We start from the raw sequence: 25,870 nt of genomic DNA on the forward strand, positions 1-25,870 counted from the left end.
TACCACATGCCAGGAGAGGCAACCATTTTCCTGTCTGCTTCTCCTTTTGACCCACATAACACTAAAATGAAGCAAAAGGAAGGGTCGCAGACAGACCACTGAATGCTTTAAGATGCTGCCCTTTTAGAATTACATCTCATGTTTTCCAAAGCATCAGATCCCTGACCAGTCATTTGGCACCTTCTGCAGGACACAAAGAGCCAGATGCTGGGAAAATCAGATCTGATTGAATCTGATTTAATTCAAGGTGGCCACCCCATACCTAGAACCACTCTGAATAAACTGTTTCCTGCTGTCAAAATAACTGTACTAACCAAAGCAATCTACAGATTCGATGCAATTTGTGTCAAATTACAAATGCTGTTTCTCATAGAACTAGAACAAAAAATTTTACAGTGTGTATGGAAATACAAAACACTCTGAAGAGCCAAAACAGTCTTGAGAAAGAAGAGCAGGAGCTGACAGTATCAGCCTCCCTGACTTCAGATTATAACACAAGCTATAGTAATCAAAACACTGGTACTGCCACAAAAATCAAAACTGGGTCTTTCCCAGTTAGTCAGTTCTTCAAATCAGATGGCCAAAGTATTGGAGTTTCAGCTTTAGCATCAGTCCTTCTGATGAATATTCAGGACTGATTTCCTTTAGGATTGATTTGTTGGATCTCTTTGCAGTCCAAGGAACTCTCAAGAGTCCTCACCGATACCACAGTTCAAAACCATCAATACTTTGGTGCTCAGCTTTCTTTTTAGTCCAACTCTCACATACATACGTGACCACTGGAAAAACCATAGCTTTGACCAGACAGACCTTTGTCGGCTAAGTAATGTCTCTGCTTTCTAATATGCTGTCGAGGTTGGTCATATATTTTTCTTCCAAGGAGGAAACATCTTTTAATTTCAAGGCTGCAGTCACCATCTGCAGAGATTTTGGAGCCCAGAAAAATAAAATCTCCATTGTTTTTAATGTTTCCATTGTTTCTCTACCTACTTACAGTGAAGTGGTGGGACCTGATGCCATGATCTTAGTTTTCTGAATGTTGAGTTTTAAGCCAACTTTTTCACTCTCCTCTTTCACTTTCATTAAGAGGCTCTTTAGTTTTTCTTTGCTTTCTGCCATAATGGCGGTGTCATATACATATCTGAGATTATTGATATTTTCCCAGCAATCTTGATTCCAGCTTGTGCTTCATCCAGCTCAGCATTTTGCATGATGTACTCTACATATAAGTTAAATAAGCAGGGTGACAATATACAGCCTTGATGTACTCCTTTCCCGATTTGGAACCAGTATGTTGTTCCATGTCCAGTTATTGCTTCTTGACCAGCCCAGCACTTTGCATAATGTGCTCTGCATATAAGTTAAATAAGCAGGGTGACAGTATAAGGCCTTGACGTACCCCTTTCCTGATTTGGAACCAGTCTGTTGTTCCATGTCCAGTTATTGCTTCTTGACCTGCATACAGATTTCTTAGATGCAGGTCAGGTGATCTAATATTCCCAACTCTTTAAGAATTTTCCAGAGTTTTTTTTTGTGTGTGTGTGTGTGTGTGTGATCCACACAGTCAAATGCTTTTGGTGTTGTCAATAAAGCAGAAGTAGATGTTTTTCTGGAACTCGCTTGCTTTTTTGATGATCCACTGAATGTTGGCAATTTGATCTCTAGTTTCTCTTTTTCTAAATCCAGCTTGAACATTTGGAAGTTCAAGGTTCACATACTATTGAAACCTGGCTTAGAGAATTTTGAGCATTACTTTGCTAGTGTGTGAGATGAGTTCAATTGTGCGGTAGTTCAAACATGTTTTGGCATTGCCTTTCTTTGGGATTGGAATGAAAATGGACCTTTTCCAGTCCTGTGGCCACTGCTGTTTTCCAAATTTGCTGACATGTTGAGTGCAATGTTGTAATAGCATCATCTTTTAGGATTCAAAATAGCTCAACCGAAATTTCATCACCTCCACTAGCTTTGTTCGTAGTGATGCTTCCTAAGCCCGTGACTTCACATTCCAGGATGTCTGGCTCTAGAGGAGTGGTCACACTTTTGTGGTTATCTGGGTCATGAAGATCTTTTTTGTACAGTTCTTCTGTGTATTCTTGCCACCTCTTCTTAATATCTTCTGCTTCTGTTAGTTCCATACCATTTCTGTCCTTTATTGCACATATCTTTGCATGAAATGTTCCCTTTGTATCTCTAATTTTCTTGAAGAGATCTCTAGTCTTTCCTATTCTATTGTTTTCCTCTATTTCTGAGAGGGTAACAGGCAGGAAGGCCAGGGGTCTCCAAATGGAGAAATAGCCTGCAAGTGTCAGACATTTTTATCTCTCTTAAGCGGCAGGAGGAAACAAACTAGCAATATTTTTTCCTTCTCTATACAAATTTAAAGGGAGGTTTCTCTTAAAATACTATGTTGCCATAATGACACCTGGTTTCGCCTGAAGTTAGCTATTCTTGAGCCTAGAGATAACCAATGCCTTTTTCTTATGGAAATGTTTATCTTAAGCTATGCTAATGTACTATGCCTTTACCCCAAACTCTGTCTCCAAGTCGGTTCGCCTCTTGGCCCAGAACCTACTTGACAAACCAGTATGGATATTGTTCCCCTAATCTATGTAAATGAAACTATTTGTATGGTGGTCTGCCCTTCTTCAAGATTCAAGTTAATCATTTTATGGCCCAGGAGAAACCATTTGGTGCCAAGATTATCCCAAAATGCATCTTACGGGTGAGGGGTCTGGTGCCATTCTGAATTTTAAGACATTCCTTTCTTTCATTAACAGACTGCTAGTGACTATATAACATCCAGCTGAAGACTAGCAGGGGGGTACTCTTTCTACCCCCTTCTGATGCCTATGTCAGAAGCTTTCTCTATCTCCTTTATACTTTAATAAAACTTTATTACACAAAAGCTCTGAGCGATCAAGCCTCGTCTCTGGCCCCGGATTGAATTCTTCTCCTCCGGGGGCCAAGAATCCCTGTGTATTTGCGTGATTCAACAACAACCTTTCATTTCTTTGTATTGATCACTGAAGAAGACTTTCTTATCTCTCCTTGCTATTCTCTGGAACTCGGTATTGAGGAGGGTATATCTTTCTTTTTTCCTTTGCTTTTAGCTTCTCTTCTTTTCTCAGCTATTTGTAAGCCCTCCTCAGACAATCATTTTGCCTTTTTGCATTTCTTTTTCTTGGGAATGGTCTTGATCACTGCCTCCTCTACAATATCATGAACCTCCATTCATAGTTCTTCAGGCACTCTATTGGACCTAATCACTTAAATCTATTTGTCACTTCTACTGTATAATCATAAGGGATTTGATTTAGGTCATGCCTGAATGGCTGCAAAGAATGTAATCAATCTGATTTCAGTATTGACCATCTGGTGATGTCAATGTGTAGAGTCTTGTTTTGTGTAGGTGGAAGACGGTGTTTGTTATGACCAGTGTGTTCCCTTGGCAAAACTCTGTTAGCCTTTGCTTGCTTCGTTTTGGACTCCAAGGCCAAATTTTCCTGTTACTCCAGGTATCTCGTGGCTTCCTACTTTTTCATTCCTGTCCCCTACAATGAAAAAGGACATCTTTTTTGGGTGTTAGTTCCAGAAGGTCTTGTAGGTCTTCATAGGACGTTCAACATCAGCTTCTTCAGCATTAATGGAATTACTGGGTGTTGATATACTACTTAATAAATGATAGGAAGTAGGAGAAAAATGCATCTTCTGAATAACATGTGACTTGGGCGAGGTACTTATGGGAGAACAAATAACATTTAGGAAGGATAAATGGTACCTTAGGAGGATATATGGGAGTTAGGGGAGTTTTGTGATAATGTCTGTTTGTCTGGTGCTTTCTCAAAAAAAAAAAAAAAGTCTTCCAAGACTTTTTCCAAAAAGCAAAGCAAAAATAGATAGATTGGTAGATAGGTAAAGATAAGGTGAAAAGTTATAGGCAAATCTTATTTATCCAGAGGAACTTTCTCTAATTTTAACACTGCCTCCAAAAGTAAATCAAAAGTCAATTAAAACTGACTCAAATGCATTCCTTTCTGTACTTTAATAATACACAGCTTCTTATTCCATTCATCTGTTGATGGACATCTAGGTTACTTCCATGTCCTAGCTACTGTAAGTAGTGCTGCAATGAACACTGGGGTACATGTGTCTTTTTGGAATTTGCTGTATGATGCAGTGAACCTAAAGTTGGTGCTTTGTGACAACCTAGAGGGGTGGAATGGGAAGGGAGGTTCAAGAGGGAGGGGCCATACGCATACCTATGGCCAATTCAAATCAATGTTTGGCAGAAACCATCACAATATTATAATTATCCTTTAATTAAGAATAAAAATTATAAAAAGTTAATTCATTTAAAAGGCAAAAACTCAGGCAAATCTTATTTCTCCATGAGGGAAGGCCTATGAATCTGTGTTTAAAATTACATATAGTAAGTTTTATGCCACTATTAACAATTGTAACACATCAAAACATTGACGGAAGTCATAACAGCAGTATCTAAATCTTTAGGTAGTAATAAAAACTGGACAATACAAAAATGCTAACAATCAACACCACTAAATATTAATGACAAGTCTGCTTGTTTGGGTGCTGTTTAAATAGCTGGTATTAAAGCTCAGTCTGAGCTCTAATTATTAATTAAATATTAAATTAATTATTAAATATTAAATATTAAATTAATTAAATATCAATGGCAAGTCTGCTTGCTTGGGTGCTGTTTAAATAGCTGGTATTAGAGCTCAGTCTGAGTTTGTAAAGGGCATCCCTGGTGGCTAAAATGGTAAAGAATCACCATGCAGGTGACCTCAGTTTGATCCCAGGATCTGGAAGATCCCCTGGAGAAGGGAATGGCTCCCCATTTGAGTATTCTTGCTTGGAGAATTCCATGGACAGAGAAACCTGGTGGGCTACAGTCCATGGGGTCACACAGAGTCAGAAACAATTGAGTGACTAACACTATCACTTAGAATATGGAAAATTCAACAGTGCTGATGTTTAAATCTGCTAAAAAGTAACTTAGATGCAGAGAAACATCACTTAAAATGCTATATAAATTTTCATCATACACACATAATACAAAAACATTTTCCTTTAATAAAGATTTTCTCATCATGTTTAATGGGAAACAACGAAATATCATGGGAACGTTCCAGTAGAGAAACTTTTCCTTTTTATCTTTCTAAATAATGTATTTTTCCTTCCAAATCTGTATATCTTGTTCTTCTGTTTACAAAAGTAGGTCATCACACACATTTGACCAATCTGTAGATCCTCAAGAAGACACACTAAGGGCATCAGATGCAAACTGAACATCAACTGAAAGAAAAGGAAAGAATTATATTTTTTACCTAAAACACTTGGGTTAACTAAGATTAGTAAAACAAACAAACAAACAAAAAAACCTGAGACCTTTCCTAGTATTCTGAAAAATGAAATATATCTATAGATGACACAACATCTAATCAAGATTACAATTTTATAATCTGCTTAAGGTCTCATGTGGGGCTGAGTATCAGAGCTCCTGGTTTTCTCATTCTTCATTCATGTACTCTGCAGTTGAGTGAATTGATGAATACTCGTGCATTCATGCAAAGTTCTGTGACAAGCACTGGAATTACAAGATGAAGGTGACCCAGTCCACCCTGAAAAATGATATGCCCTAAACTAGAAAAACAAACAAACAGGCAATTTCCATACAGAGTCACAAATACTAAGATATAAAAGACGGCACAAGGAACACTCAGGAAGGGAAGCCAGCTTTGTGTCAGTACTGCCAGCTTTTTGGTGGAGGTGATATGTATGTAGCTACCTGAAGGACAGGAAAAAGTACAAGAGATGGAGGAGAGAAGCATGTACAAAGACCGGAGGTGAGCAAGCGAATCTGTGGGATCCTACATAGTCTGGCTGGTTAGATGCAGAACTAAGCGGCAGAGTAAGATGATAAAGAGATAAGACAAACTACTTTGGCAGGACCCAAATTGATGTGGGTGTTTGGAGCATTTCCTGAGGGTAAAAGATAAACTGGTGACGTATCTAGTGACAGAGAAATTTTAAAGTCACCTACCAAGTGACAGCTACACAAATGTGACTGCTTGAGTCTGGCTTTCCTAGCCTTAACCTCTACCAGACACTTAAGAAATTGATGAACGCCATGTTTTCTGATAATAGTGTCAGGGTGTAGGAAGATAGCTCCACAAGGATGGAGGAAGTAGAAGAAGGATACATCTAAAAATAAAAAGAAATGCACAGACCTTCAGAGACTGTTTTTCAAGCTATGGTACATGATGGATAAATGAAGAAGGGTATTTTTCACTATGACTGCACATTTTTCATTAGCTATGTATAAAAAATATTTAATATAGCATCTGTTATCCAAACAATGGAAAGAGATGCCATTTATTGTTTACAGTGTATTTCAGAAATCAATGTATAAATTTAATTCATACATTTTGGCAACATACCTTCTCTTAGTTCTCTAGCTATACTCCTGTCCAACTCCTGCTGAGTCTGAAATGAGTCAAATATTTATCTTTAAGATAAATAAGTTATATGTTTATAACTTATTAAATGTGACTTTTAAATAATACTTTTAGAGACTAGGTCTAATCTTAAGATTACCTCAGTAGAAAAAAAAATCACATAAAAAAATGAATTACTACTTATTCTGCTTATAGATAACAGAGAACATACACATGTAATGCTATTTAGATTAATCTGATAAACAGTACAACAAATATCAGTCTATCAAGTACACATAATTTCAGAGAATTAGGGAATGACCCATAATCATCAAAATGATCCATAAGATTACTGTCTTCTCCCCTAAAAGCTCCTGGCCTATATATGTACTTCTGAGACTTTATTTTGATTTCTAGGTGACGATCTTGTTCAAATGGCGGAAGTAGTTTGAGTCGAATGTTAATAAGGAAAACACATCTGTGATTTTCTTTAAACTTTTCCATTTAACGAAAACACAGAAAGGTGAGAAAATTATATACAAGAAAATGTATATAATGTATATACATATGAATGTATGTGTGTGTGTATGTGTGTGTGTGTATATATATATATATATATATATATATATATATATATATATATGTTGTATACTATACAACAATGTGCCAGCAAGATTTAATTCTGAAGATGTTTAGCGAGAAGGGTTCTCTCATAAGTTTTAGTTTCCGAACTACGTCCCATAGAAGGGGAAGGTCCCACAGGGGTCACTGCAGGGTTGAGGAACAGAGAAGTCACAGCTGCAGGGGCTCTGGCCACTCTTAAGCTAAACTGTTCTATACTTCTCTCCATTTTATATAACATTGCTCCATACAGAATATTTTTTTTTAGAAGAAAGTTTGTTTTCTTTGAAGAAAAAACTTTTGTAAGGTATGAGACTCATTGATTTACTCAAAGTTTCTAATTCTGCAAAAGAAGTAACAAAGCCAATGGCACTCTTACTGAGTCATGTGCCCCCTACTTCCACAGGTTAAGAAAAAACACATAGATTTTTAACTATAACATGGACAAAATGAATATATAAATCCTTCTTATATAATTAAACAATGCTTGTGGCATGACATGACTTTCTAACTAAATTATGTGCTTTAAATGCATAAATAAGAATAAATCAATAGCAAACTCCTATTTGTAGCAGTTGATATAGTTAATTTATTTTTTTTAATTTTATTTTTAAACTTTACAATATTGTATTAGTTTTGCCAAATATCGAAATGAATCCGCCACAGGTATACCTGTGTTCCCCTTCCTGAACCCTTCTCCCTCCTCCCTCCCCATACCCTACCTCTGGGTCGTCCCAGTGCACCAGCCCCAAGCATCCAGTATCGTGCATTGAACCTGGACTGGCGACTCGTTTCATACATGATATTATACATGTTTCAATGCCATTCTCCCAAATCTCCCCACCCTCTCCCTCTCCCACAGAGTCCATAAGACTGATCTATACATCAGTGTCTCTTTTGCTGTCTCGTACACAGGGTTATTGTTACCATCTTTCTAAATTCCATATATATGTGTTAGTATACTGTATTGGTGGTTTTCTTTCTGGCTTACTTCACTCTGTATAATAGGTTCCAGTTTCATCCATCTCATTAGAACTGATTCAAATGTATTTTTTTAATGGCTGAGTAATACTCCATTGTGTATATGTACCACAGCTTTCTTATCCATTCATCTGCTGATGGGCATCTAGGTTGCTTCCATGTGCTGGCTATTATAAACAGTGCTGCGATGAACATTGGGGTACATGTGTCTCTTTCCCTTCTGGTTTCCTCAGTGTGTATGCCCAGCAGTGGGATTGCTGGATCATAAGGCAGTTCTATTTCCAGTTTTTTAAGGAATCTCCACACTGTTCTCCATAGTGGCTGTACTAGTTTGCACTCCCACCAACAGTGTAAGAGAGTTTCGTTTTCTCCACACCCTCTCCAGCATTTATTGCTTGTAGACTTTTGGATCGCAGCCATTCTGGCTGGCGTGAAATGGTACCTCATAGTGGTTTTGATTTGCATTTCTCTGATAATGAGTGATGTTGAGCAATTTAGAAAGGATAAATATTTTATAAAAACAAGACAGGGAACTTGAAGGAGAAAATCCTTATTTGAATCAAGCAGGCCAAAACTGAAGAGATTCATCCTTAAAAGGATGTTCATTTCCTCCAGATAAAACCTGATTAACTAAATTCAGTCAACATTGAATTATTCACATTTTGGGTTATTTAGAGCAAAATTTAAAACATGCAACAGATCTCTGTTTACTGTCTAGCATACTGCTATCCAAGCTCTCATCATTAGTTAGTTTGTACAAAAAGTATGAGTGTAATCTCAATTGTAATCTAAATCTGCTCAGAAATTACAGTTGAACTTCATTTCCTCAGCCTGAAGTTTCAAGGGGAGGACTTATATTCTTACCTGCCGTATGAGAAGAGAGGAGGTTTATCTAATGGGTGAGTTTGGGACAAGGAACTAAGAAGTGCTTGCTTGTTTCCAAATCTTTTCTTTGAAAATATGTTATGTGCCCACAGCACCGTGAACGTGGGTCTGCAGTTGGCAGCCTGTGTCTGGGATGGGGGTCAAGCATTTGCTTCCTCCCCTTAGGCCTGCATGGGGAAGTGTCTGACTTGGGATGAAGTTTTCAGAGGCCCACTTTGACTGCACACCTAAAGCACGTCCTCCAGTTTCACAGCTCTCAAGTACTAAGACCCAACATAGCCACAGTGCTGTCGAAGAAACTTTAGGTTGCTCTTCTATGACAGTAAGATGTCAAATGAGAAAACAGGTTGAGACTGCGTTTAACAAGGGCTACATGTCTCTGCATCACCAACATCACACAAACACTATCAAAACGATAAACCCATGTGCACAGATTGAAATGGATATTTTAACCACAATGATTACACAATGAAAACTGGTTGCAATTTCAAGACTCCCATACCATTCATCCAGATGATGTCAAGATAGAGATAAAGTGAGCTTCATTTATAATTTTTAAATGTTTGCATTAACTACAAATGTACAAACATTCTACAACTGCTCATTAAGATAGTTTTTAGAAATTTTAATCAAAATTCTATAAGTAAAATAGCAATTAAAGACATACTCTTGTACAAGAAAATAACAAAAAATGTTAACCTAAAACCAGAAATTAATCTTCTGATTTAGTATTACAAGTTTGTTTAATTCATAAAAAGGATTTTATCTAGGATTTTTTCAAATAAAAACACATCCATATGTGGTTAGTGTTTAGATGCCAGTGATTCACTTATGCTTGCTTCTGCTAAGTCGCTTCAGTTGTGTCTGACTCTGTGCGACCCCATAGACGGCAGCCCACCAGGGTCCCCCATCCCTGGGATTCTCCAATCAAGAACACTGGAGTGGGTTGCCATTTTCTTCTCCAATGCATGAAAGTGAAAAGCGAAAGTGAAGTCGCTCAGTCATGTCCAACTCTTCGCGACTCCATGGACTGCAGCCTACCAGGCCCCTCTGTCCATGGGATTTTCTGGGCAAGAGGATTGTAGTGGGTTGCCATTGTCACTTATGCTTGGGGGTAGATAAACTGCGGTGGGTGCAGCAAAGCTTGGAAATGATTATTAACCACTGCCAAAGTGAATCCATTAGAAAGTAAGTCAAACATCCTAAAGTATACTTTCAGTTACTAGGCAATAAGATTTCATTTCTAAAGTAGAATCTCAATGCAGCTTTTCAAGAAATTTAAAAAGTATTTCTTAAAAACAGGAGATCTAGGACAAAAAAAAAAAATCATTAAATGTCTCCTTGATTAGCACAGATAATGACAGCTTTTACTTAGTGTACATAAGTCAAATAAACAACTCAGAAGTTCACCAAATTAAAAACAAGGATCATTCATACCAGAAATCTGAAACCCAATGAACAAAAGATAACAGATCTAACCTCGGTCAAGTAAGTCTCCATACTGTTATTTGAAGGGCATGGAATTGAGGTAGAAAACCCTACGTTTGCTCTTGGAGTGAGATTTCTGTTGAGCACTAAAGGATTATTGAAATTTCCAACACAAGGGGGCTCCAGTACTGGCCTTGTGCTAAGAAGGCTGAGTAAAGATCTGTTCTGCTCTTTCTTCACCTCAAGTTTGTTGCTGGTCACTGCCAGCCTCTCATGTGTCCTGGGGAAGATGGAAAACACCAACTTTACTCATGTTTCCCTGAATTATCAGCATTTTTAAAGTTGCCATATAGTAAATGGAATTCCCAATAAACTTTTTGAACACTGAAAACACAGAGCAGACCTCCTGTAAACAATGATAGTTGTAACCTTGTTCTAAAGAAGTACATATGTGTCTAGGGCTCCTCAACTAACAAGTCACAGTTGGGAGAGGAGAGAAAGGGCATCAGAGAGAAAGGGAGGTGGCCTCACACTGACACCTGCTGCCCTCTGGGACACACCTGCCTCCAGGAAGCAGTTCAGGGATAAAGAAACACCCCATCCCACAAAGCCACTTTCAAGCATTTGCTTTCACCACCCTTGTATACACGTTTCACTCATGACCTTGGAGAAATTAAACTTTTGGCTCTGAGGTTTCACTTAGAGCCACAGTCTCAAGGGAGGATGAGAAAGTCAAAGGGTGAGGCTGAAAAGAGCTAAAACAGCTCCAGGATCAATTACAAGTATGCCCTGCTTTTCCGAAGTTCACTTTATGTTACTTAACTTCTATGAAGGGCCTATGTCAGTACCTGTTTTTGATGATAGAGGAAAAAAAATCTGAAGACAATTTCTGGTCTCATTTAAAAAGCCAAAACTCTAAACAGTGTTCAGTGTATGGTTTTACATTGAGAGGCATCGCACTCCCCAAGCAGGGAGACTGGCCCCACTGAGCTCCTTCCCCGGAAGCCACACCCCACATCTCAGCATCAAGTCGCCACAGCCCAAAACCCTGTCTGGGAGCACCTGTGCTGCACTTGTGCATATTTATTTTATGTATTGACTTGCAGAATGTGTCCTCGGGTACTTGCTTCTTTGCTTTATGCTGCTTTGGCTTATGAAAGGCTTCCTAGGAGTGCTCTGCTTTCAGATAGTGGGGAAACCTGGACTAGGCACTGCAGGTGGGACCTGCTCTTTCCATTCTCCAGACCCCTCAGTCAGGTCACTATATTACTTTTAGCCACTTTGTGATTTATCCTGCCTTTAACCCATGTGTTATTTCATAAGTATGCCTTTACATAGTGGAAAAACTTGATACAGTACTAATAGTTTGTCTTAAGCACCCTCTTAGCAGTGATCATCTAGTTAGCTTTCACTTCCTACTAATCTCATGTACCCCACTCTATAAAAATTAGGCTTTAGAGACAAATTAATGAACTAAATTTAGTTTCTGTGATTCTGTGTTTTGACTTGTCTAGTTTATCTTCCAATGACTTTCTAACTTCACATTCTACTAGGTTGAGTTGCTTATACTTTTCCAGCTTTGCTTTATTAGAATCTTCTTACAAACTTTTCATTTTGGAGAGATCAGATTCCAAGTCTTTAATTCTGAGTTCCATCTGGTGAAATTCAGCTTTTGTCTAAGGCAAATTGAAAAAGATAACATTTTTAAAATAATCATTAACATGGAAAATTATAATTGTTCCCTTTACTTTTGAGTCAGTAATTCAGAGAGCGATTTCAAAGGTGAAAAAAAAAAAAAAAAAAGAGTGGAAGTTTAAAACAATTATCATTAATGTGAAGTGAGTTAAATCTGAACTATAAAATCAAAGTGGAATCACTGTTATAGTAGTACTTATATAATCTGATAATTCAAAGAATAAGAGGGTCAACTTAAAATTTTAAACCTGAACAAGACGACTTGAGAATAATTCAAGAGGATGGTACCAGTTTTAAACCACAATATTTTCTTTTCTTCCTAATGATCTTGCTTTTTACCAATTGGTCTTATAAGTAAAAGGATTCTCTAGTGAGAATCATTCTGAAAGATAAATTTAGTGACAACTGTGAAATCTACAAAACTACAGAAGTCTACAAAACTAACTGCTCTAAGGGAGGTAGAGGAAACACGTAAGCTGTATAGATCCAAAATGTAATGTACAGTGAAAGTGAATTCAAGCATATGACAGATCAACAAATTAACCTGCAAAAATAGGTTGACTTCTTTTCATTTCTCTACGAGATCCTGTCTTGCTCTTTCTTCAATCACCTGTTGATATTGCTCTACTTAACTGTGTCCTATCATATTCATTTCTATATGACTTCTGAGGTACACTACTTCTTGCTCCAACTTCTTTTTCTTCTTCTCTAGTTTTTTACATTTCTTTTGCATTAGTTTCATAGATAATAACACCTGTCAAAAAACTTGATTTTTTGCATCCAGGTACAGACATTTTGAAGATGCAGTTTCCAGGTCTGCTGGAAAATCATCAGTCTTCAAGAATAAAAAGATACTGTTTGCTAGTGACTAAAGTGGACTGAGCACAGCCTAACTCAAACCCAGGATCAAATAAATATGATGGTATTTGTATTGTAGACTGTAGGACCAGAGATTACTCAGAGAATCAAGAAAGAAATTCAAACCACCAAGAGTCACAAAGTATGTTCTTCACTGTCATCTTTGTCACACAACAATTGCACTTGATTTTACACTCTTTTATTGTTCTACAATAATGTTTTTCTATCTTTCTTCATAAAATGACTACAAGTCACCTCTTAATAAAATGTCTCTTACTCCTCCTCCCATCTTAATGTCCCAGGATTTTAAAGAAGTTTGAGGGATACTGTATTGAGTTTTCTAGGGCTAAGTTAATAAGTCCCTCCCAAAAGAAGACTGTGAGAATAAGACAGAATAAGAATCTAATTAATAAATCTTGTAAATATGGATTCTAATCCCATAAGCCTTTTTCTGAAGTACAAAGACTTTTTGCTAATTTGAATTGCATTCCAAAGAGAATTATTTGCAAAGTTAAAGAAATCCCATTTCCTAACAGTTTACAGAGATGATCCACACATTTTTATGAACAGCAACAACAAAAAATGCCTCATTCTTGTAATCCTTTGTTACTGTCCATTTATGCAAGACAAGTGCTGTGCATATCAATAAATACTCCCTGTTACAACAATGTATACTTAGCCAAGATTCCCCCTCATGGAAGAAATGTCAACAGTGTAAAATTAGGGGCTAAACTGTTCCTCAGAGACTAGGTAACAAGCACTGACGTGAAAAGCTCAAAGAGCTGGACAGTCACGAAAGCTCCATGAAGGAGGAGAGACTGGGCACCAGGTCTGAAATAATGAAGGACTACCCAAGAGGAAAATAAACTGTAAAGACAGAAAGGACAGTCTGAGCAAGGGCCAAGAAAAGGTGAAATCAGCCAGCTAACTTTGAGGATAAGATCCAACCACAGGGAAATAAAAACATGTGCACACAGAATCATGGAAATCAATGTTCACAACAGCATTATTAATAGTCACAAAGCAGAAACAACCCAAAGCTCCATCAAGTGATGATGGATACATGGCTTAGCTTACTGTTGACAACCAATAGAAATGGAAGAACTGATACTTGTTATCACATGGATTAACTGTGAAAACATGACATCAAATGAGCAAAGCTAATCCCAAAGGAGCATACTGCATGATTCCATTTATATAAAATACTGAGGACAGGCATGTCTACAGAGACAGATATTAGACTGGAGGTTGCCTGGGGCTGAGGGAGATGGGAGGCCACGGATGGTGGCTAAGGGATGCAGGGTTTCTTTTAGGGGGTGATGGAAATGCTCTAAAATTGACTGTAGTCACTGGTTACACCTCTGTAGACTAAGAGTTACTGAACTACACATGTTGAGTGGGTGAATTCTATGATACGTCAATTATATCTCAATAGCTTTTAAAAACATCCAATGGCAGGATCCAGATAATCTTCTTAATTCTCTAGTTTGGATGTACGTATTGTACACCATCTGAGTACCTCCATGCTTTTACAATATCCTTAAAATGAAAAGGAAAGAAAGCAATGCCTAAACTTCAACTGGTTTGTATAATACCCTTTCTGCACAAGTTATTCTGAAATCCATGAAATAAATATCTACAGAACTCTACAGCCATTCACAAAAGGAAAGATGAGAAGTGATAATTTTCTGAATGTTCCATTAAACTAATATTATCCTCTGATTTTAATCTGGCTTTGCTCATCATGGTAATACAGCTATCACTTAAAAAAGTATTGTTTCCAAGAAAATAAAAGGCTCTCAACTTGTGTGAATAATGAGGCACAATTCTCAACTTTCCTAAGGGTAAGTAATATAAGAAAAAAGTAATAGAACGCAAATGGTAGGATGAAAGTCAGAGTTTAAGGAATGAGTGCATTATAAAGATAAGAAAATTGTAGTAAGTTACTTGAAACAAAAATACAGAAGAAAGTTGACCATGAAAATGAGTGTCCTAAAACACTTTATCGGAGAAGGTGATGGCACCCCACTCCGGTACTTTTGCCTGGAAAATCCCATGGACGGAGGAGTCAGACACGACTGAGAGACTTCACTTTCACTTTTCACTTTCATGCATTGGAGAAGGAAATGGCAACCGACTCCAGTGTTCTTGCCTGGAGAATCCCAGGGACATGGGGTGGGGGTGGGGGGGACCTCGTGGGATGCCGTCTATGGGGTCGCACAGAGTTGGACACGACTGAAGCGACTTAGCAGCAGCAGCAGCAGCAGCAAAACACTTTATCCTACATATTAACTGTTAACATGTTCAATTTCATACATACCTGACTTGTGAGTTGACATATTTGTAGTAGTTTACAGTTGTTCTTTAAATCCTGTGCCTCTGCTTCTAACCTAGCACAATAACATGGCATGACTTTCAGTGAAGCCTCCGACATAGACTGCTTTTTTACAGCGTCATTCAGTTCTTGTTGAAGTTGTCTCACAACTGCCTAATAAGATGCTCTGTCAGTAGTTAATCAAATCACTTTACTATTATGTTATGTTAATAATAGATAACTCCAACATATGGACTTTGAAAACTATCACCGCAGACAGCAACTCACCTTCTTTTTTCCTCCTTATTGACTCTGGTTATAGACACAGAAGGGGCCACCCTACAGCCTTCCTGATATTAAGTTACTCAGACAAAGGATGCGGTCCCACTGTCCATGTCCTGCCCCTCCCAATAAATCTGCAGAGCTTCACCACCTCACGTCCAGAAAGAAATGAGTGTGTAGGTGGGAAAAGTGATGGAAAATTCCACACTGTGGAAACAGTGTGGAAACATTTTCCTTTCCTTTTTTATTATAAGCTTTGATTAACTCAGAGATCTTCACATATTCCAACCAGTGCTCAGATCTTTCCAATAGATTCCTACCTCAGCAGAAAAATGAGGCCATTTCCTTGTGGCTTATCTATTTTATATCTAGTAGTGTGTCTATATTAATCCCAAACTCCTAATTTATCCCTCCTCCCCACCTTTGCCCTTGGATAACCGCTCTATTCAATATTCTGTAGTCACCTACCTGGAAAAAGGAACTGAAAAATAATGGATATAGTGTACGAATAACTGAATCAACTTGCTGTACACCTGAAACTAACACAAAATTGTAAATCAACCATATTCCAATATAAAAGAAAAATGAAATTTAAAAAATGAGCTTGCTCCCATGGCCTTCAAGGAGCCTCAATAAGCTGGCCTCTACCTGCCTCCAGACTGCAGCTCCTACAACCCTCTCCCTGACTCACTCCATTCCTGCTGCTCACAAATCCTGCCATCCTTCATTTTTAGAGGACAAGCTTGTATTCAAATGATAGCAATTGATACTTAAAATGATAATTATGAGCAAATTGTTTGTAAAAATGTTAAAGTAAATCATAAATAGCAGTGGGAAGATTAAATCAAGAATAGTTTTGCTAAAGCTCACCACCTGAGTCCCAAATTATGATTTAATGATAAGTAGATGCATTTGAAGAGTTGAGAGGCTTTAATAATAAATGATTCAAGGCTAAAATGTTTCCCATGTTAACTCAAATTCACATGAATAAAAATAAAATTGTACCAATAAATATAACAAAAAGCTATGACAAGCTACTGAAGCCAAAGTACGATATATAAAATACAGCCTCTGGGAAACCTGGAATTGACTATCAAGATAATCCAGGTAACTGAAGCTTCATTTCAAAATATTTATTTCAGGTTTGAGCATTTCATTGATCTGCTTCGTCATGATACTGAAATATGGTAACATAAAGATTAAAATTATTACCTTAATAAAGAGTAAGTAACTAGTACCTGTCTATATTAACAATTTAGAACTAAATTTCTTAACATTTCATAAATGACACAATGTCCCTATGCAAAGTAAAGGATTTCTTTGGTCTAATTTTTATTTCCTGGATACACGACATGCTTTTAGACTGGTTTAGAGACCATAGATTCACAGCCTGTGTATTTTTTATATTCAACTAGATTCAACATTTAGCCAGAATCAAGAATCACTTTGAACTTTCTTTCAGGAAGTCTGAAAATTATTTCTCCTTCTGGATGCTCACTTCTCCTTCTGCTTTCTCATTTTCATACCAACACATTCTCTCTTTTAAATGATTCCATTCCTCGATTAATTCCTTGTTTCTTTTCTCCAGCATCAGACCTTGTTTCTCATATTCGGCCTGAAGTTTTCTCACGATCTGCTGAAACTGGTCTTGGATGCTAATGACCATCTTCTCTTTACTGTCGGTTCTGTTTCGTGCATTACCCAGTTGCTGTCAGAGCAACATGTTTTCACTCTGGAGTTGAGATAATCTCTCCTCTAAGGATTCCTGCTTTCCAAGGTATGTATTCACTTTGCCTTGTTCATCCTTGATACATGTGCTCAATTTCCTGCTTTTGACACTCTGATTGCCTTAGATCTCTCTGGACACGTTCTAACATCAAAGTCTTTTCTCTAAGATCATCTCTCATGTGATGCAGCTTGATTTTCAGCTTATTGAAAATATTTTCCACTGTAGATAGTTGCTGGGAAAGCGTCTCCTTGTTATCTTTTAGATTAGCCACATCGTACTTCATTTTGTCCCGCAAGCATAACCACTTGTCTCTTGCTCTCTGGAAGGCAAGTTCCAGATCTCTTTTTGATGTCGGACCTTGATCATGATCATGTAAGGCAGCAGCCAGTCTAGAACGGTAGGATTTCACTTCCGTTTCCAATCTCTGTTTACTTTCTTTTTTGTTCTCCAGCTTAGAGTTTAGCATTGTATTCTCAGCTGTCAGACCATTAACCTGGCCTGTATAGTGGGATATAGTTTTTGTTAACATTTCCTCATTCAGTTTTATTGCCTTTTAAAGATCATCATTCTTTACTTTGAGAATTTCAATGTCCTCAAAATAGTTCTCTTCCTTTTCCCAGTGCTGATTTTTCAGTGCATCTATCTCCAGTCTTAGCATGGCAATTTCCTCCTGCAGCATGTGCTTTTTTGTGCAACAGGTCTTCTGTTTCTTTTTTTTTTTTTTTTTCTTCTTCCAATTTTATTTTATTTTTAAACTTTACATAATTGTATTAGTTTTGCCAAATATCAAAATGAATCCGCCACAGGTATACATGCGCTCCCCATCCCGAACCCTCCTCCCTCCTCCCTCCCCATACCATCCCTCTGGGCCGTCCCAGTGCACCAGCCCCAAGCATCCAGCATCATGCATCGAACCTGGACTGGCAACTCGTTTCCTACATGATATTTTATATGTTTCATTGCCATTCTCCCAAATCTTCCCACCCTCTCCCTCTCCCACAGAGTCCATAAGACTGTTCTATACATCAGTGTCTCTTTAGCTGTCTCGTACACCAGGTTATTGTTACCATCTTTCTAAATTCCATATATATGCGTTAGTATACTGTATTTGTGTTTTTCCTTCTGGCTTACTTCACTCTGTACAATAGGCTCCAGTTTCATCCACCTCATTAGAACTGATTCAAATGTATTCTTTTTAATGGCTGAGTAATACTCCATTGTGTATATGTACCACAGCTTTCCTATCCATTCATCCGCTGATGGACATCTAGGTTGCTTCCATGTCTTGGCTATTATAAACAGTGCTGCTATGAACATTGGGGTACACGTGTCTCTTTCCCTTCTGGTTTCCTCAGTGTGTATGCCCAGCAGTGGGATTGCTGGATCATAAGGCAGTTCTATTTCCTGTTTTTTAAGGAATCTCCACACTGTTCTCCATAGTGGCTGTACTAGTTTGCATTCCCACCAACAGTGTAAGAGGGTTCCCTTTTCTCCACATCCTCTCCAGCATTTATTATTTGTAGACTTTTGGATCGCAGCCATTCTGACTGGTGTGAAATGGTACCTCATAGTGGTTTTGATTTGCATTTCTCTGATAATGAGTGATGTTGAGCATCTTTTCATGTGTTTGTCAGCCATCTGTATGTCTTTTTTGGAGAAATGTCTATTTAGTTCTTTGGCCCATTTTTTGATTGGGTCGTTTATTTTTCTGGAGTTGAGCTGTAGGAGTTGCTTGTATATTTTTGAGATTAGTTGTTTGTCGGTTGCTTCATTTGCTATTATTTTCTCCCATTCTGAAGGCTGTCTTTTCACCTTGCTAATAGTTTCCTTTGATGTGCAGAAGCTTTTAAGGTTAATTTGGTCCCATTTGTTTATTTTTGCTTTTATTTCCAATATTCTGGGAGGTGGGTCATAGAGGATCCTGCTGTGATGTATGTCGGAGAGTGTTTTGCCTATGTTCTCCTCTAGGAGTTTTATAGTTTCTGGTCTTACGTTTAGATCTTTAATCCATTTTGAGTTTATTTTTGTGTATGGTGTTAGAAAGTGGTCCAGTTTCATTCTTTTACAAGTGGTTGACCAGATTTCCCAGCACCACTTGTTAAAGAGGTTGTCTTTAATCCATTGTATATTCTTGCCTCCTTTGTCGAAGATAAGGTGTCCATATGTGCGTGGATTTATCTCTGGGCTTTCTATTTTATTCCATACCACCCTGAACGCGCCCGATCTCGTCTGATCTCGGAAGCTAAGCAGGGTCGGGCCTGGTTAGTACTTGGATGGGAGGTCTTCTGTTTCTTCACAACTATCATAAACTTAAGTGAAACAAAGGAGATCTTTAGCTAGTATTCAGTAAAGTGACATTCCATGATTTCTTCTGAAATGAAAAGACTAACCTGTATGTTTATACAATGAAAATACTGCACCAAGCACATCTCCAACAGAAAAAAATAAGTTCAATTCAATCCTCAGACTTTATACAAGCAGAAATTCCCAAAGTTTCAAAAATTTAATGGAAGACAATGAATCCACGAAAGTCAAAAAGAAATCCAAAGAGATTTTTCAAGAAGCTCAGAACTGGAAAGCCTTCTCTCTGAACTACAACAAACCCAGAAGGCTTAAAATAAAAGATTTATAGATCTGACTACACTTAAAAATCGCATCTGATGTGGAATATTTATATAATGGAAAACTAGTAAGCCATAAAAAAGAATGGAATAATGCTATTTGCAGCAACAGGGATGGACCTAGACATTATCACCCTAAGTGATATAAATCAGACACAAGTATTATATCATACTGCTTATATGTAGAATCTAAAATGAATTTATTCACACAACAGAAAGAGACTCATAGACACAGAAAACAAACTTATGGTGACCACAGGGGAAAGCAGGGTAGGGGAAGGGATAAATTAGGATGTTGGGATTAACATATACACACTAATAGATATGAAATAACCAACAGAGATCTACTGTACAACATAAGGAACTACACTTAATATTCTGCAATAAGAATCTGAAACTGAATATGTGTGTACATGTAAGCATATGTGTGAGTGAGGGTGTATGTGTATTAGTCAGTCAGTCATGTCTGACTCTTTGGGACCCCATAGACTATAGCCTGCCAGGATCCTCTGTCCATGGAATTTCCCAGACAAGAATACTGGAATGGGTAGCCATTTTCTTCTCCAGGCTGCTGCTGCTATTGCTGCTAAGTCGCTTCAGTCATGTCCGATTCTGTGCGACCCCATAGACTGCAGCCCACCAGGCTCTCCCGTCCCTGGGATTCTCCAGGAAAGGACACTGGAGTGGGTTGCCATTTCCTTCTCCAATGCATGAAAGTGAAAAGTGAACGTGAAGTCGCTCAGTCGTGTCTGACTCTTAGCGACCCCACAGACTGCAGCCTACCAGGCTCCTCTGCCCATGTGATTTTCCAGGCAAGAGTACTGGAGTGGGGTGCCATTGCCTTCTCCACCTTCTCCAGGGGATATTCCCAACACAAGGACTGAAGCCAGGTCTCCTACATTGCAGGCAGATTCTTTACAGTCTGAACCAGCAGGGAAGCCCCATTTATATAATATATACACACATATACATATATATCTGAATCACTGTGCTGTATACCTGAAACTAACAGAATATTGTTAATCAACTATAATTCAATAAACCACACCACTTGCCAGGTTTATAAACACTGCATTTGATACCTCCTATACATCTACTTCACAGTAAGAGCCTTAACTCTGTATAAATAGACTAAATTTTGTACAAAAGGTTTTTCCTTGAGACTATGCTACCTTCTAACGTTTTAATAGGCAATTACAAGAATTACACCTATTGAAAACTGTACTAGGCACTTCTACAAACATTAATTAACTCATGAGCTGTAATGATTCTGGAAAGGAAAATGTTAAAAATATGAGTAAGCTGCATGCCTTTTCGCCAGGTCTTTGGACTCTACTAGTCTTATGGAGAAGGCAATGGCACCCCACTCCAGTACTTTTGCCTGGAAAATCCCATGGACGGAGGAGCCTGGAAGGCTGCAGTCCATGGGGTCGCTGAGGGTCGGACACGACTGAGTGACTTCACTTTCACTTTTCACTTTCATGCATTGGAGAAGGAAATGGCAATCCACTCCCGTATTCTTGCCTGGAGAATCCCAGGGACGGGGGAGCCTGGTGGGCTGCCATCTATGGGGTCACACAGAGTCGGACACGACTGAAGCGACTTAGCAGCAGCAGCAGCAGTCTTCTTACATAAAACCACATGTCTCTACTACAAACATATCAATACAAAATAAGCTTCTTATTTCATTAATGGTACATACACTAATGGTAAATAAGCTAAAATTTAGAAAGCTCTTAGAAAACTATGAGATTATTTGCTGCTGCAATAACTTTCATTATCTCTCCATGTTTAAAATAGTAAGATGGGGAAAATACAATGAAAAACACTTAATAACTACGACTAAATATATATTATGCCATATCTATCACTGTTTTCAAAAGTTCCTTGTACTGAAATAGGACACTCACAGAGCAGAGTGCTCATTTTCTCACAAGTAGAAGAATCCCATCCAAAATGTGGTCTCTGAACTGCCTATAGTTTCCTCCTTACTATTAGGGGAAGTGATAAATAACCTAATGATCAATTGAGGAAGTGAAATCATTACCAAAACCCAGAATATCTTTAATTGGTAGCAAGAGTTCCCCCCCCCCGCCCCCCACCCCCCGCCCTGGCTTGGTGCGGGGGAGGCACTTTTATAAATTTATTCTAAAGAAACAAGTTTTTAAAGTGTTCAAAAGTGTTTTTAGAACTGATGTCACAGTTTTTACAAAATGAAGAACAGTAAATGATGTGAAAAGCTCGTTGACAGGGTATTGGTTAAAGAAATGACAGTGGAGCCAAGAATGGACTCTGATTCAGACACTGAAGGTGACAACGTGCATGGAGTGACCAACACGTTCACTCCAAAGCAGAGGGACTTGGTCGGGTAGCGCAGTCGATGGTTGGAACACACATGGTCTTCCTTGCCTAAACCACAATCAGGGTGCCAGCTCCTCTGACATAGTCACAAAAGATTTGAGATTGATTCCTATGGAAAATATTAAAGGCCTCTCCTTGGATGAGGCCATCGTATGTCACTACCTGATTGCTCTAGACAAATGGATTTGAATTACAAATACTACTTTCCCGAGCTCTTACCGAGAGCTTTTCATTGTGGGAGATCTGCTGCTAGGACCTCAAGGATGGGACACAGTCCATGTTTGAGAGGGACATTGGGTGTGGGAGCAAATTCCTCTGCTGTGAGATGCCACTTGAGAACTCTGAAGAAGGAAGGACAACCAACTTCAAGAGTGTCTGATTTCTACCAACTGCTGGAAAAAAAAAAAAAAAAACCCTGCACCTCTGGAGGATGCCAGTTATCACCTGTCCTTGAGGACTCTGCTGTGAGGGAGAACACAGCTGAGAAAGCTGGAGCCAGCTCTGAGCTGTTCATGGGGCAGGTGGACTGGAGGGCTGACGGGCACAGAGGGAGGGGGATCCACGACCCTCAGCCACCTGCCAGATTGAAGGCCAGAAGCAAGTTGATGTAAAATTAGGCACGATGGGTCCCTCCCAGCACCCCTTCTCTTCTAGACCTATTCTCTCACAAATGGTCCATCAAGGCTGAAGAATCGGTTGCCTGAGGTGGGCTGAGAGCTTAACATCCAGTTTCTACACCATTCTCAACCCTGTGGTTTCTCAGGATCTATTGTGTGAGCTACTGACGTGACCTCTTCCTCCCTCTACTCGAAAAAGTGCACCCAGCATGTCAGGATCATACATTTCTTATTTCCAGCCTTGTTACTTTGGGAACTTTGAATATTCTTTTCTTTTGTTTTTAACAATTAACCTAAAATTTCCTATAACACTAAACAAAATGACACTAAATAAATGGTATTTTTTAAGGGGGTATTATAAACAATATTGATAAAATCATGTTAGAAATTTGAAATTTTCACCAAAGATTACTCTACCTGATTCAGATTATTTCTCTCAGTCTTCACTATCACTTCTACTGCTTGGAAAGTGAGTTCTAGGTGCTGTTTCACTTCAACTTCTTTACTATATTGGTCTTCTTCTTAAATGCTCCCTCATTTTTTCATATAACATCTCGGCATTTCTTCTATTCTCTTCTTCTTGCTTTAAGGTGAATCTGCAAAATTTAAAGCTCTTCTTAGAAAATCATGAGATTATTCAGTGCTGCAATAACTTTCGTTCCCTCTTCACAATGTTTAAAACAGTAAACGTGGGGGAAATACAATGAAAAACACTTAATAATGGTCACTGTTTTCAGACAGAGGGTTAAGAATAAAACTGCATAAAATTTTGTTTTCATTTTCTCTTGAGAAAAATGGCTACTTCATAAATCTGCAGGTGGGAATGTAAAGTAATATAAACTTTTCTAAGAATAGTTTAGAAATATAGATCACAGATCATTTTTAAGTTCTCATACTTTGACCAAATAATACGATATTATTAAAGAAAATGTATTTAAAATAATTAGAAAGGTAGAAATGAATTTATAGAAAAAGTGCTCCTTGCAATATTAAATAGAATACAGAAAAGTGAAAAACAACTGAAAGTGAATTTGGTAAATCTTTAATGGGCTTTCCATTATGCTGAACTTCTGTATGGTCACTAAAATGATAATTTGGAAAAATATACATTATTAGAAGCATTCACTGTTAGGAACCTACTATATTATTTCCAAGAATTTCACACTCCACAATACTAGTAACACTTTCTCCTCTGTAAAATCCTAGAGGATAAATTAGTCCTTATAACACATCTACATTTCTGCAGTATTAAAGGAAACAATAGTTCAAATGTTTCTTTAAAAGCGAGGTGTACAGTACCTCAAGCTGCTGAGCTCTCATTCCCATTCCACTTTCTGATGGTCTAACTGTGATTTCACTTCTTTGGTTTCTGACAGCTCTTTTTTAGCCCACGAACCTTACTTTTCATTCTGTAAAATTATCCTCTAAGTAATTCACAGTGGCTTCTTTGGCTTCTTTGAAAATCTACTAATCTTTCATGCAAAAGAATTTTATCCTGAATTTTCAACAAGCTAACAGAATCTGCATGATGAAGAAAACAAAGATAGAAACAAACAAAAAAAATTATGTGAGTAATTTTTGAGTATAAAGGACTGTGCCTTTCAGGTTCACTCATCTACGCAATGAACAAGTATTAAGGGTCTATAATGTGGAAGACATTATTCTAAGCTCTGCAAATAAAACAGGTGCCTCTGGCTCTTGTTTAGCTTTAAGTCTAGTAGAAGACAAAGACAAATAAAATAATTATGAACTCAGATATATACTCTAAGAAAAGAGAGTTCTATGATCACATAACAGAACTTGACATAGACTGGGTCCAGGAAAGATTTCCCTGGGGAAGAAATGTCACACTGAGAAATGAAGGATGAGCAGGAAGTAGTAAGTAGAGTAGGAAGAACAACCCTGTGGATAGTCTTCAGCTGCCATTATGTTTTTAACCAAGACAGAGTGAACAGCTACTGATTTACCTTCCTGAGTGGAGCGAGCAAAAACTACGCCAACAAAATACATTAAACAATGATTTTCATGACAAAGGGCTTCAGAGAATGGAAGACAATGATCCTGGAAACACATGAGGTTAGCCTAAGGGATGCCCCAGCTCACTGCCTTGAGAGAATTTCCAGGCCCCAACACAGGGAGAAGGAATGGAAGCTGAGTTAGCCAGACTCCCTGACAGGAGGTGATGAAGCTGACAGTCTGGTGAAACCAAAGTGGGCAGAGATCACAGATCAGAACCGCAGAGAGGAGAGAGTGGAAGAGAGAGAAAAAGGACCCTGGAGATCTGAGGAGGAGCCCCTCGGGTATTCAGCAGAGGAACGAACAGAGCCCATCTGGGAAAAACCACCTGAGACCAGGGAGAAACCATCTGAAAAGACTATAGGAACCTGTGATTGGTGCTCACTCAGTCCCAGGAATTCTATCTATTCTCATGAGCCAAGCTGGAAAAACTCCTAGGTACCAGCAGAATGAACAGGGTAGTCAGCAAGGTCTTGCCTCCAAGGCAGGAAATAATCAGCCCTAACCCCAGGGTCCCTCTGGATGCACCTAACGAATCATGAGAAGCAAGAGCGCAGAAGGATCTCTGGAAAACTCTCAATATTTGGAAACTAAATCACACAGATCTAAATAACCCTTGGATCAAAAAGGTAATGAAAAGAGAAAGTACACAGTATTTTGAACGGAAGGAAAATGAAAACGTTAAGACCAGCAGATATTTTAGGGAACTTACAAGCTGATTCTAGAATTCATGTAGAAAGAAGGGTGAAAACTAAAACCAGATGGAACCACACAATTGTGACCTTTAACCACACAGCAAAGAGAGGCAACAGTTGGGCTTGAAGCAAGGGGGTAGCATGATGAGACCTGAATGTTTAAAAATAGGCAATAATTACAGTTGCTGTGCAGACCGAGGTTCTGCCAGGTGGAGTGGCAGGGAAAGAAGTCCTAAGATTATTTCAGTTACTCTAGGAGGAAAATGATGCTGACCTGACCATGGGTGAATGCATAGGAAAGAAGAAGAG

The 25,870-nt window shown here is 38.3% G+C and overlaps 1 pseudogene; it reads right to left on the reverse strand.

Moving 5' to 3' along the window:
• Positions 1-6,120: 6,120 nt before the first annotated feature.
• Positions 6,121-17,933, reverse strand: LOC139183708 (ankyrin repeat domain-containing protein 26-like; annotated as a pseudogene).
• Between the last annotated feature and the right edge of the window lie 7,937 nt (positions 17,934-25,870).

This window comes from Bos indicus, chromosome 1, assembly GCF_029378745.1.
Source record: "Bos indicus isolate NIAB-ARS_2022 breed Sahiwal x Tharparkar chromosome 1, NIAB-ARS_B.indTharparkar_mat_pri_1.0, whole genome shotgun sequence".
NCBI classification, from domain to species: domain Eukaryota; kingdom Metazoa; phylum Chordata; class Mammalia; order Artiodactyla; family Bovidae; genus Bos; species Bos indicus.